The 14,125-nt window shown below is 44.1% G+C and overlaps 1 long non-coding RNA gene across 1 annotated transcript in view; it reads left to right on the forward strand.

The window, feature by feature from the left end:
• LOC146798912 (uncharacterized) overlaps nucleotides 1–14,125 on the forward strand; it is a 244,806-nt gene that overhangs the window by 211,438 nt on the left and 19,243 nt on the right. The gene's annotated exons all lie outside the window — the stretch shown is intronic.

Here is a 14,125-nt window from a genome sequence, read left to right on the forward strand (position 1 = left end):
TCAGAAAACATCTCCCGATATCCAAGCCTTTATCCTACTCTGGGAGCAGTTTTCACACCTCATCAATGGCGGGCTATTCTGCTTTAAAGTGACAGTGGGAGCTCATGCAAATGCACCGCCAGAGGCTTTAGGCAGGGAAAAGGTAACTTTCTGAAAGTAACTTTTTCAAAACATTTATTACAAATCCAACTTCACCAGTGAATTGGGCTTGTAATAAATGTGCCTAAATGTCCAAGAAGGACATTTGAAAGTGTGTCCAAGCAGGAGATAACATTATAAAATTAATTCTTCTATCCCAATACTTTCCCATGGAACAGCGAAATCTGCTACAGTGAAAAAAGCTTTTGAGGCATTTTCATTGAAGGGAAATGTTTCACATTAAACTTTTACATGTTCTACTTTTAAATCCCATGCACTCTATTAGCATTCAAAAGGAAACAAGGAAGGTTTATTTTGACAGGCTGAATTTACAGTTTTAAAAGTGCTCAGCCTGGCTATAATGACAGTCATGTTTACACTGTCAATGTACTGGATGGCACAATGGATTGTGCAGTCCACTGGTACAAGTTACCCCACAGGCCCAGAGTACACTTTTGTACCATCTACTGGAGACTTATAGGTAAGTAAAATATGCCTATAAAGGGTACACCAATTTTATCATGCTTAAAAGGGTGGCAAAGGCACTCCACCTCTGGTTAGCAGGAGTAAAGCGCACATAGTTCTACAGACAGCAAAAACAGTTAAGGCAAAAACCTGAGGGTACGCCTCGCAAAAGATGGTGCTTTCCAACATGGCCCTTTATAAGCACATAACTTTACATTTCGGGGAGGAATATTCTGATCAAAAGCATAAGGTCAGTCGCTAATGGAATGAGAGCTGGCTGCCAAAAAGGCATGACATATTGCATTTATTACATGATAAAATTGCTGCATATTTATCAAAAGAGGGTTTTTAGCCAGCCCCTTTAATGGTGAGCCTCTTTATGGCAGCTCAGCATGTGATTGCCCAAAACCTTTGTTAGTCCTCCTAAGGAGTGCATCCATTACAGTGTTTGGAAGTGCTCCCATTGCAGTCTCTGAAATGGCAATGTACTGTACTGGAGTCACATTGTTCCAGAACATGGCTCTCCTGCCACTGCCCCAGAAGAAACCAACTGTGATGCTGGCCGAACTACTAAGTACTCTGGGGCAGATTTATGAGCCCCTTGCGCCACTTTTGCGTCACTTTTAACGTGGGAAAAGTGACGCAAAAGTGGCGCAAGGGGCTCATAAATCTGCCCCTCTGTGTCCTGCTCAACAAGCTCTGCTTGAGTAAACGGGAGGGGTGCACAGCTGTTGAGCAGACTGTTAATACACCATAAACGTCTGCGACAATCAGTCACGGGTTGATGAGTGTGAATTTTTCAACAGTGATTACAGCAACCATAGGCTAAATAGGGCTCCTTTCTCTATATGTTTATAAACTCTGAAAACAGCTCAAGCTGGGTCTAGTGAGACCTTCACATAAAAAAAATATCTACGTGTATCTTTTCTGACGATTTAGAGTATTTTGCTAGGCTGAGAACTATTTCATCAATGGCATATGCCAGGAAAGCTTTTAAAAAGTCATCCGTTCCTGCCCTTCTTGTACAATTCATGGCCTGGTTGCAGATTCATGTGATTCTGTATTTTTCATTGCATGTAATACATGAGCATTTTGTTTTTCATGTGGAATGAAATTTATTTTATTTTTAACGCGCTATGCCACCATTGCTTTCTAGACATCCTAAAACGTGTGAAATAAAACAATGAATGAAATATAATATGAGGTGCTTTATGGCAATTTTCTGACCAGATTATTTGGATAAATCGCCTTTAACTTTAAATACAGACAAGGCCTAGTCTGCTCATAGAGGCAAGATATTTTAAGCTGGCCACATGCATCATTGATGCAGTGTGGGAAAATTGAGGATTGTTTTAAGAGAAAACTGTAATGCGAGTCTATAAAAAAGTAAATACTTCTCCAAGCACAGCAGTAAGAAGAAGCCCATATTTGTCTTTCTAAATGTGTATTTGTGAATGTTTGGAATCTCCCAGCTAGGCCCCGAGGTGAAAGGAATGGCACTAGCGCAATATAGGGAAGCAAATTGCAAAAATAAAATTGAAAGAAAACTCACTCTGGGAAGAATTGTGTGACCAATTAACAGAACTCCTATCAAGAGTTGAATAGTGTCACCTTTGGGAACAGATCTTGAAAAGGACTATTGGTGCCCAGACCGATCCACCATCATTCACATCGTAAAGGCAAATCAGCGAAGGGCGATTTTAACTCTGAGATGTGCTTAGTGTCAACAGCATTAGAGCACACGATATATTTAGGGATGGCGAACAGCGCCTGATGTGGATTGCCGGCATTAAATCTGCACTAGGCTCCTCTCTGCCTACTCAGCCATTTCCTCTTATTACGTTTTAAATGGAATGAGGACGTTTGTGCTGAAAGATGTGCGCCTGTGGGTTTTTAGTGTGCTGGTCATTTCAAAGCACTCATGCTCCCAATAGGTAAAGGAAGTGTCTCCTAGCGCGCTTCGATGATATTTTGTGCTTGTTGGGGCAGAGACTGTCAATAAGAGTGTTTGCAGTGCAGGTCGTAAAAAGGGTTTAAATCAGGGCGCTGTAATGTGCCTCTGAGAATTCGGAAAACAACCAAAGTCCCAGATTTTCGATAATTCTACTTATGATGCAATTGTTTCTAGTGCCCATTTTGTAGTCATGTGTTTCTAGTATCACGTTTGGTGGCACTCCTATACTAGAGTGATTAAGTTAATGTATGGGGCGCTTCCTAAAAGAGGTAAGGGGCATATCATCAAGGGCACTATCGCCGATTTAGCGGCACTTTAAATCTTAACGCCCTATCAGCATTGACACGTTAGCACGTGTTTCCATGCATTTTCACCCTTTCCCTGAACGCCCAGCTGTGCATCTCTAATGAGATGCAAAGTGGGCGTTCCTCCCCCAAATAACGGGTGAAATGTCGCTAACCGACATTTTTTCTATTATCAAACCTCCCGCTAACTGGCATGGCAATAAGAAAAGTAGCGCTAACCGTGCTTATCGCTACTTTTCTTATGCCTGCTTTTAATATGACTTGGCCATTATATCCAATGAAAGGTGGATATAATGGTTAAGTCTGCCCTCCCCTATCACCAACGTTTCGCCGATCGTTGTACGATTATCGCTGGATTTCCAGCGATAATTGCACAATATGTAGCTATCGCTGGTAATTCTATCGCTTTTGAGATAAGCGTCGCTGATAGCGTGCTATCTCAGCGATAGAAACCAGCGATAGCCGGCGATAATTTTCCTAGCGCTAAGTGCGCTTAGCGATAATTATCGCCGGTTGTTGGTGATATGCCCCTAAGTGACTTCTTTGGGCGTTATTGACGAACTTATTATTATCCGTGGAAGATACCTTACGCCTACCAGGCATCATCATAAAAGGTATATCTGGTGATCATAAAAGGATTTACAACTGCAGATATCTCCTAGGGAGGGATTTCACTATTGTAAAAATATGTTCATTTGCGCAGAAGGTTCCATTCCTAGTTTGCTGAATTTTATGTTCTGTACATTTCTGCACTGGAGGAATAGGACGCTGTACGGCATGACACATAACTTTCCAGGAAAGACATCTGGAAACCTGCCCTGGCGCATCTTTCAAGGCATACTACTGGGAAATCTGGTGAATAACAAAAATGAGTATATCTGCATCCATACTTAGACCTACTTTCATTGATGTAGATTTACTATTTTTAGGTGTGCATGGCCCTACGACTCAGAAAGTCTTGAGACAGGCAGCTATAGTCCTGTGATTGCGGTAGGCTCATCTGGTGAACATGATCCGTTGTTAAACCAGTGCTAAAGTATTTGTGCTTTCTCCTTAAACATATTAGATTGGTTTATACTCAAATGGCATATTACATTTACTTGGAAGTCCCTAGTAAAGTGCCTCTACCTGTGCCCAGGTGCTACTGGTGGGCCTGCAGTAGTGATTGTCCCACCCAATTAAGTAACCCATTGCAGCCTCTGTGTGTGCAGTTTTAAACTGCCATTTCGACCTGGCAGAGCAAATCATTTGCCAGGCCTAAGCCTTCCTTTTTAATACATATAAGTCACCCCTAGGGTAGGTCCTTGACAGCTCAGAGGGTATGGTTCAGTGTATTTAAAAAGCAGGACATGTACCTTTAAGTTTTACATGCCCTGGTAGTGAAAAACTCTTACATTTATTTTTCACTACTGCAAGGCTTACCTCTCCCATAGAATAACATTGGAATTACCTTAGTACATTTAATAGGCTATAATTTCCAACTGGGAACTGGTAACAAATTCATGTTTGGTGTCTCTGGAATTGGAATTTAAAATCCTAACTTATGGTAAAGTCAGATTTTAAATTGCAATTTTGAAAATGTCACTTTAAGAAAATTGGCCTTTTCCTGCCTTAGTCTTTTGGGACCAATTATGAGTTTGACGGTCTGGCAGCAGGTCCGCACCACCAAACACATGTGAGAACCGCCCGCCGTATAATTACATTTTTTAGTGGGTGATTCCTTTGGTTTTCCTACGGTGGCGCCTATAAAATAGGCATCGCAATGGGAACGTCAAAAACAGTTTCAGCATGGTATGGACTGAAAAGTCCATGCCGTACTGGAACTTCTGTGCATGCATACAGGGGGGCTGTTCATGCATGCAGGGGGGCACAGCTTGTGCCCCCCTGTGTGCATCCACAGCTTGTCAGTCTTTTCCACCAAGGTTTTCATGCAGGAACAACCACCATTAAAACCCTGGTGGAGAGGAAACTCATAATATTCTTGATGGGACCACAGTGGTTCCGCCAAGTCCCTCACTGCCTCCGAAATGCTGCCTCACTGCCAGCAAATGGCAGTTCCCTGCGTGGCACAATCACTAAGGTCATAATGTGGCAGTTATAAGACCACCATCACTGCCCACCACAAGTGTGGCGGTCCGAGGACCGCCAGACTCGTAATTAGGCCCTTAGTGTCTGTAGCCTGTCTTTGGTTACATGACTGGGTGTAGCTGACAGTTAAACTTTGTGCATTCTTTCTAGACAGCCACCGATAATAGGGAAGTTAGGTGTTCCTAGATGGGCCCTCACTGGCAGGATGGGAAGGAGGAGCCGGACACAGCCCCACTTAGACTTGAATAGGCTGTATTCTGCCTCCACACATAGGGCTGCATACACCCTGTAGTTAGTCTGGAGCCAGGAAATGGGATGCAGGATGCCTGAGGACTTCAAAGGGAATCCCCAAGAAGCTTCTCCCCCCACTTCAAAGGCACAACTGGGTATAAATACTGGACCTCAGACACAAACTCTTCAAGTAGACTTCTGTACCTGTGGATACTATGCCAGGAAGAAGGATTGCTGTGCTGCTGAAAAGGCTGCCACTCTACTGGACTTCTGCTCGAAGAAAACTGCTGACCTGCTGTGCTGACTTACTGCCTGATGCCCTCTTGCCTGGGGAAGGAGAACTGGACCTGCAACTTAATCATAAACCCAGAACCCCAGAGTGACTTCAAGGGCTAGTCTGCTTGCCTCCTGGTCTGAGCCTCAGGGACATAAAAGGCTTCCCAACATCCTGTACCAGCCCCTGAACTCAACTGCATTGAGTTCTTGGTGCCTCTCAATCAATCAATCAATCAAGGGTTTGTTAAGCATGACTACTCACCCGTAAGGGTCTCAAGGCGCTGGGGGGGGGGGGGGGGGTAGCAGGTTCCAGTCCATCAAGGAGGGGGTCTGTCAAAGAGCCAGGTTTTGAGGTTTCTTGCGAAGATGGGGAGCGATGTTGTCTGTCTGAGGTGGAGCGGAAGGTCGTTCCAGGCCATGGCCGCGAGGAAGGAGAAGGAGAGGCCTCCCGATCTGGTCTTTCTGGTGGAGAGGACTACGGCTTAGGAGAGTTGGGCTGATCATAGTGTCCTTTGGGGTGCGTGGAATTTGAGTCAGCTGTTCAGGTATGCTGATCTGGTGTCGTGGAGGGCCTTGTGAGCGTGGGTTAGCATCTTGAAGGTGACTCTAGCTTCTAACGGGAGCCAGTGGAGTGTGCGCAGGTGCTGGGAGATGTGACAGCGTCTTGTCAGGTTGAGGACTAGTCTTGCGGCAGCGTTTTGGATGTTCTGTAGCTTGCGGGTGAGGATTTTTGTTTATATCAGCATAGTGTGCGTTGCCGTAGTCGAGTCTGCTGGTGACCAGCACGTGAGTGACAGTCTTTCTGTGTTCGAGTGGGATCAATTTGAAGGTCTTACATAGGAGGCGGAGGGTGTGGCAGCAGAAGGACGAGACGGAGTTGATATGGCGGTCCATTTTGAGCTCTGAGTCGAGGATGATTCCCAGGTTGCATGCGTGGTCCGTGGGGGTGGGTGAGCTTCCGAGGGCGGGGGGCCACCAGGTCCTAGACTGTTGGTGTGACTTTCAGGTGCTAAAAATCAAAGTTTTGGGCTCTTGGCGACAGTGAATGAGCACATTCACACTAGACCTCGCTGCTGAAACCCCAAATCAGTGGAAAGCTACATCAGCCCAGATGTTCTCACAGTAGCATCAGACACAAAAGAGGATGGTCAACACGAAGCTCCAGCAACACCTGCCCGTGACACAAACCAGCTCCTCGTACTTCCCCGGCATCCTCCCACAATGTTCTTCCTGCTCCTCAAATCCCTCTTCAATGCATACGTGAACCTTGGCACAAACTTGAGAAGTTAAAATTCAGTGGGACTAATCTGGGGTCTGTTGCCAACCTGCGCTACATCGCAGTTGGCCTGAATTTGTGACTTTGACCCGGCTTAGCGCAACCAGATATCCCAAGTTAGTGCTTAGTGCTTTTTTGGTGCGTGCTATTTTCACTATGTTCTTTAAAAGTTCATAAGTCCAGTTCCACTGATTTTTGTCTTGTTTTTATTCATTAAAATGTGTTTTATTTTTCTAAGCAGATGTGAGATCCTTTTGTGGCTGCGTTACTGTTTGAAGTGTTGCACAAATACTTCATTCAATGCTTCTGAGTTAAGTCTGGCTCCTCCGTGCTAAGCTACACAAGGGTCCGGCAAAGGTTAGTTTAGGATTTGGTTGTGACTTCACCCTAAGAAGATCTGTGGTTGCTGCTTGAGAAGACCTTCACCCCCTGATTGACGATGTTTGCGTAACTGGACACAAGATCTAAAGGGACAGTGTTCAGGGCCGGACTGGCTACCGGGCATTTCTAAGTAAAGAATGGAAAACCAAATGTCTTAAAAGTATGCTTTAAAACCTTTTGTTTAGCTTTCTCTACTTGAAAGTAAATGCAGGTCACCATCACCATAAATCAGCCCCCACGGCAGTAAAATCAGGCGCAGCTAGGCAGCTGACCAAAACGCCCGGTAGCAAGTCCGGCCCTGACAGTGTTGGCTGCAGGGCCTTCAAACTAGTCACCGGTGCCATTAAAAGACTACCAAGCTCAAAAGATAGAGGCACCATTTGTGACAACCTCTTGGCAAGAATTGCATTATCATGATCCAAAATATTTATGCTACTTGATGAATGAATGTGCACAAGAGCAACATAATGAAATACAGGGCTAGAGGCAGTGTCTTACTCACAGTCGGGGACTGCAGCGAGAAGTCTAGAGGGGAGACAGAAGCGCTGCACAACCACCACCTAATTTGGAAAGGTTAAATAAAGCAGCAAGAATAGCTAAAAGAACACTGTGTTTTCCCCATAAGCCAATACAGCAGAAGATGTAATGTAGTCATAAGAATGTGCATAGAAATTCAAGGTGTGTTGATACAATAGAGGGTGATTTTCCTTGCTAAGAACCTTAGTGACCAGTCAAGAAGCATGCAGGGAATTGCTGTTGATTTCTGGGCACCTCTTTTGAAAGGAAGAACAAATTGGTATTGGCACAGGAACAATCAATCCTTAATTAGTGTATCTGAGAAAATATAAAAAACATTGAGTATTCTAAGGACAACATCGGAAAAGAGAAAGCTTGAATTGACCTACAGAAAAAAGAAAAGAAATACTAGACATTTAAAATTAAATGATGTGCTACTCTAGCTGAATTGATATGATTTTAACTTTTTGATTGCCAACTCCGGGGCATTGCATGCACAAGAGTAGCTTTTTATGGCAAGGAACACTAATTAAATATTCACACGGAGCAGAAACAGAGAATCCCATCATGCTAGGACTTAAGAGAAAACACAAGAAATAATAACAACCACTGTAATGGTTGTGTACTCTGTGACTTTGAGAATTGACGAATGAACGCATGGACCTCAGTGACTATATTGATGTATAAAATCAGATGCAACCATACCCTACATATATATCAGCTGGACTAGGAGGCATGCCCAAGGAAGGAGAAACTTTGCAGGACAAGACAGTAAAAGAACGGCAAGAACTGCATATCAGAACTTCAAAGGACAACCTTCTACACTTGTGATGCGAGTCCTTTATTCTCCACTCTCATAAACTAGCAATGAGAATCGTCTTTTATTTAACATACGTTTAGGCTATTTGGCCCTCATTTCGAGTTTTGTTTTACCAGTGGCGGCTTGCCGAGGGAGTGCTGCGGGGTTGTGGGGCTGTTGGACACAGTTGAATGTTTTACTATCCACTCCCTCGAGGGCTGGCCCATACACTCACCCACACCCATCCAACACAGGTGTTATCAATTAGGTGCCCTGCTAATAATGGAGCCCGAGTGCACGTACTCATGGTCATTACTAGCAACTACGTTTCCTGTGTTGGTGTCAGTCTCCTTCCACGGCATGTGGGCCTAGAGCCCAAGGATTTCACAGTGGCGACGAAGCAGGTCCGCCCGTGTGTTTGCTGAATGGGTCTCAGATCTTCCTGCTGGAGGGATTATAGCCCTGGCGCTCACTGTCACGATGAAGGAGCCCTGTGACCCTCACCCGGCGCCGTGAGAAAAGCGGCGGCCTTGACATCTTCCTGGCCGGAGGTGCTCATCGACATGCTTCGGACTTGTGGAGGAAGGAGAAACACGAGAGGGCCAAAAAGCTGCCCCGCTCTTGTGACGAACTTGTAGGGGCCCTGTGCCTGCATCTTCAGCCCTAGCGTGACCTGTCGGTAAGAAAACTGCAGGGATTGAGAGGGTGTAGCTGCAGTGCTGTACTGGATGTCATCGTTGCAGCCGAATGGTGAGTGGGCTGCACCGCAATGGGAGGAGTGCCCTGCCGGCTGCAATTATTGTAGGGGTGGGCGGAATTTGCATAGTAGTGCTACGCAAAGCTCAGCGAAACGGTAAAAAATCTTCCCAAACATGCAGAAATCCCGCAAACACGCAGAATTGCTTGTTTGCGATGCTTTTTTCCTGTTCGCAATCGCTGTTTGTGTGCTCGGGCGGAAATATTTTGTGAACAAGAATTTTGAGAACGCGAACAAGCAAACGATTCCATGAAGCCGCAGAACGTAGAATTTTGGGCAATTCTGCGTTCTCTGCGGAAAGCGAAATTGCCCACATTCCTTGAGCGGAACGGAATTTACCGCCCAGGCCTAAATTATTGTACGTCTGGCTGTGTAAGGAGGTGTGTGCAGCCTGGTGTGCGTTAGGATGCCGGCAAGCCCCCGTGACCACGCCTAAGTAGTAACACCATGAGAAAGGGAGCACTCCCTTACCTCCTGCAACTCCCCCAATTCCTTCCCATAGGTTGGACTTTTGTTTGTTGGTTTTGTTCTTAATATGATTTGGGAGGAATGTTGCGTCCTGTTGGACACAGTTGAATGTTTTGCTAGCCACTCCTTCGAGGGCTGGCCCATACACTCACCCACACCCATCGAACACAGGTGTTACCAATTAGGTGCCCTGCTAAAGCCGGGTCTGGTGGCTCAGTGGACTAATGCATCTGCTGCAGGGGCCTGTGTTCAACCTCATGGTCACAGGTTCAAATCCCGGCGGTCCTCTCAGCCTTTCATCCATCTGAGGTCGATAAAATGAGTACCATTGAGTTGGGTAACAAGAAACATCTGTAATTCAGCGCCAAGATACCCGTAGTGGTGAACTTGCGCTTTACAAATACACGTGTTATATTATGTTAATAAAGGAGCCCGAGTGCACATACTTGTGGTCATTACTAGCAACTACGTTTCTGGTGTTGGTGTCAGTCTCCTTCCATGGCAAGTGGGCCTAGAGCCCAAGGATTTCACAGGGGGGTAGTAGAGTCCCACATACGACGAACAGGAGTAAGGTAAGTAATGAAATAAATAAAACAATTTACCTTGCCGAGCGAGCGAAAAGGAAATTGTTTTTTTTATTTCATTACTTACCTTACTCCTGTCCGTAGTATGTCGGACTCTACTACTCCCCACCCTGTCCCTCCCCCACCGCCCCGCAGCACTCCCTTGGCGTGCCGCCACTGTTTTTTACTGAATTCGGCGCAAAACTCAGTGCTTAACTTTGAAAAGAATGAATGCTGGTGCCCCGGGCTCTGCTCAGGAAACTGCAGCTGGTGCAATTTTATGTGGGCACGCCGAATACCAAGGCTGGTTAGTCCTACATCCGCTACATGCCTCTATAATCCAGCTCCTGCCACTGCCTGCCTATTTATCTCAGACTTGCAAGTTCCAGATTTCTCCGTTTGGGGCTTTTTTTCATCTTACTTTTCCTCTGTCTTTACGTTGTGTATTTGTTTTCCCTCTGTTGCTCTCCTAAATGTCTAATGAGCGAAAAGAAGGATGTGGCTTAAAGGCTAGAGCAGCTGACTCTAAAGCTGGGGAACCAGGTTCGAGCCTGCCGGGAGGCTCAAACATCCAGTGATTCTGTGCAAATCATTTAATCTCCCATTCATAAAAAAAATGAACTTCTGCTACGTAAAGCGCTCTGATACCTTCTGGTCTAGTTCGCGCTATATAAAACTGCAGAAATAAATAAATAAAGAAGAATGCCGGTATCCCCCAACCGTTCAAATTAAGCACTGGGAAACTCCTTCTTGCACAGGAGTTAGAATTCCGAATTGGTTGGTACAGCACCTCATAATTACAAGGTACTTTCAATACTTCACCATTCATTGAATTTCACCAGGGCAAACCTGCAGACATTTACCAGGGAAAAACAATACAGTATTTACAAAACATGCAGAATTTGGTGCGGTATACACCATATTTGAGTGTTATTCACCAAATATAGGTGGTTTTTATCCCAGCCGATAATTTCCTTTCCCCGTCTTATATTTTTTCAGGTGGATAAAAAGTTCCTTGAACTCAAAATTAAGCCCTTTAGGGCATATCAGTAACAACCGGCGATAATTATCGCTAAGCACACTTAGCGCTAGGATAACTATCGCCGGCTAGCGTGGATTTTTATCGCTGAGATAGTGTGCTATTAGCAATGCTTATCTCAAAAGCGATAAAAATCCTCACGCTAACTGCCTAACGTGAGATTATCGCTGGAAACCCAGCAATAATCTCACGCAATGTGGCGTTAGCTTGATGATAGAGACTCACAAACTTAGCCATGATATCCACCTTCCATAGGATATCATGGCTAAGTCAGTCCTGAAGCAGGCATAAGGAAAGTAGCGATAACAGGGGATATCGCTACTTTTATTGCCACTATGCTTCATAGCGTGGGGCTTGATGCTAGGAGAAATGTCGCAAAAGCGGCGATAATTCTATCGCCTCACCTTGCTGATATGCCCCTTTGTTGGTATGTTCAAGGTATGATGGGAAGGGGGATGGGGCGTTAAAAGTAGGGGCAGTGCAATTCTCCAGACCATTCTATTTCTCAGTTTTTCAAATTTTTCAAAACTGAAACAGGTTTCTTTAAACAATCAGTCGTTTATTTTCCTCTTATAGTTCTGCAATTTGAGTTCAGGGACATATCAAGTTTACTCTAAAACAGTGGTGCTGGAGCTAGGGGTTGTAATGATGCTTTAGCAGCCCAAGATGACCTTGAAGAAGTTCACTTTGAAAACAAACAATACTTTGTATATTTTGTTTTCAATATATAATGTTTTTTTTTTTCCAAAGGCAGGCTGTCAAATATCAGGTGCTTTCTAACCAACTGCTGGTAATTCTTTCAAGGAAGAATTTACTTTTCCTTTCTGTGATTAAAAAAATGAAGGTTTTTTTACTTGACCGAAGTGACAATCTTGCAGGGCCACAGAGTAGGAAAGGCGAAGGCAGGATATCCCGCATACTGTAACATGTGACGAAAAACATCTGCTTGGTTTACAAACGAAATCTTTCAAGTACTTCAAAAATTAACAACACCGAAACACAGTGGGGCTCATTATAAGACCCAACGTATGAGGAGCTAATTCCTCGCCCAATAAATACAGCTGCAGTGAGGTATTTATCAGCCACTATCATTCTACGCCTTGAAATGAGGAAATACATAATAATAACACACTTTATTAACACATTTTCTCTGTTTAGGTTGCAAAACTATGAAAAGTGCGGTAATTCCCCATACAAAATCTGCCAGAGTATACCAGGCAAAATGGTCCTGGGAAAAAGTCTGGTGTTTTCACACACATTGGAGCCCTGATCCAATCTCATATTTCAGGACAATAACTTAAACTCTAGAATGTAATCATGTATTTGTTTACATAGATCCCAAATCAACTGTTGGGCCTCATACAACTCTCATTAAATAGACTTGCTCTGTAAGTAGCTTTTGGATTTTCCAAAATCGAGGGTCTCATGGGCTGGCACCCTCACTCTCAAAGCTATTCCAGTGCCATTGGCTCTGAAGCAGCCAGAAGCACCAGAAAAAAATGAGCTCTGGCTGGAGTCTAGGAAAGATGAGGCAAGAGTAGCAACCATGAAAATATGGCAAGAGAAAGTAATTTACTGCCTTAATGTAATGGTTACAATCTCCCTGGTTTCTGCATTTAAGTTCAAGTGTTTGTTTCCCATCCATTCCCAGATGAAGTACATTATGTTTTGAAAATCTTCTTGTGATGAAGCTTTACCATCCATAGTAGGAACTGTGAGTCATTTTTATAGTCATAAAGCCTGCAGCCTCACAATGTGAGTTTGTTTACTAAAGTCCTGACATATATATTAAATACGTGAGGAGCATTAAGGGATTTCTCATATTATAGGCATGCTTCCTGCCAGCAAAGATGAAACTTGTATAGCTTGTTCGTGGGCCTCTAAAATTTCATTCACCCAATTAAAAAAGGGAACCACTAAATCCTGCCCCCTCAACACAGTCCATCAGAATATAATGGTCAACTGTGTCGAAGGCAGCCGACAAGTCCAATTGTTCAAGTGCTGACACTAATCCCTTTTCAATATAATTTCTTAGTACATGCATAACTGACAGTAGCACAGTCTATGAATTATGTGATAGATGAAAACCAGTTTGAAACGGATGAAGATAGTTGGAGGTCTGTAGATAAATACACAAATCATGTAGTGCATGGGCTTTTAATATTTAACAGCGTAAAGTAGAAAAGAGATGGGTCGATATTTTTTAGGAATTAAAGGCATCCTCACTCTGGGGCATATCAGCAACAACCGTCGATAATTATCGCTAAGCGCACTTAGCGCTAGGATAATTATCGACGGCTAGCGTGGATTTTTATCGCTGAGATAGCGTGCTATTAGCAATGCTTATCTCAAAAGCGATAAAAATCCTAGCGCTAACTGCCAAACGTGAGATTTTCGCTGGAAACCCAGCGATAATCCCACGAAGTTTGGCGATAGCTTGCTGATAGGGCCTCACATACTTAGCCATGATATCCACCTTACATAGGATATCATGGCTAAGTCAGTTTCAAAGCAGGTGTAAGGAAAGTAGTGATAACAGAGGTTATCACTACTTTTCTTGTCACTATGCTGGTTTGCGTGAGGCTTGATATTAGGAGAAATGTCGCTTAGCGACATTTCTCCCGTTATCCTGGGGAGGAACGCCCACTTTGCATCTCATTAGAGATGCAAAGATGGGCGTTAGGAATTCAGGTGCTAAGGCAAGGTTTCACGCGATAGCGTGACCTTGCTGATATAGCGATAAAATTATCGCCGCTTTTCGGTTGAAAACGGCCGCAAAAGTGGCGATAATTTTATATCGCCGCCTTGTAGATATGCCCCTCTGTTTCTTTAACAATCGGATTACAATGTTTTTAAAAAAGATTTTGGT

Source organism: Triturus cristatus, chromosome 9, assembly GCF_964204655.1.
Source record: "Triturus cristatus chromosome 9, aTriCri1.1, whole genome shotgun sequence".
Lineage (NCBI taxonomy): Eukaryota > Metazoa > Chordata > Amphibia > Caudata > Salamandridae > Triturus > Triturus cristatus.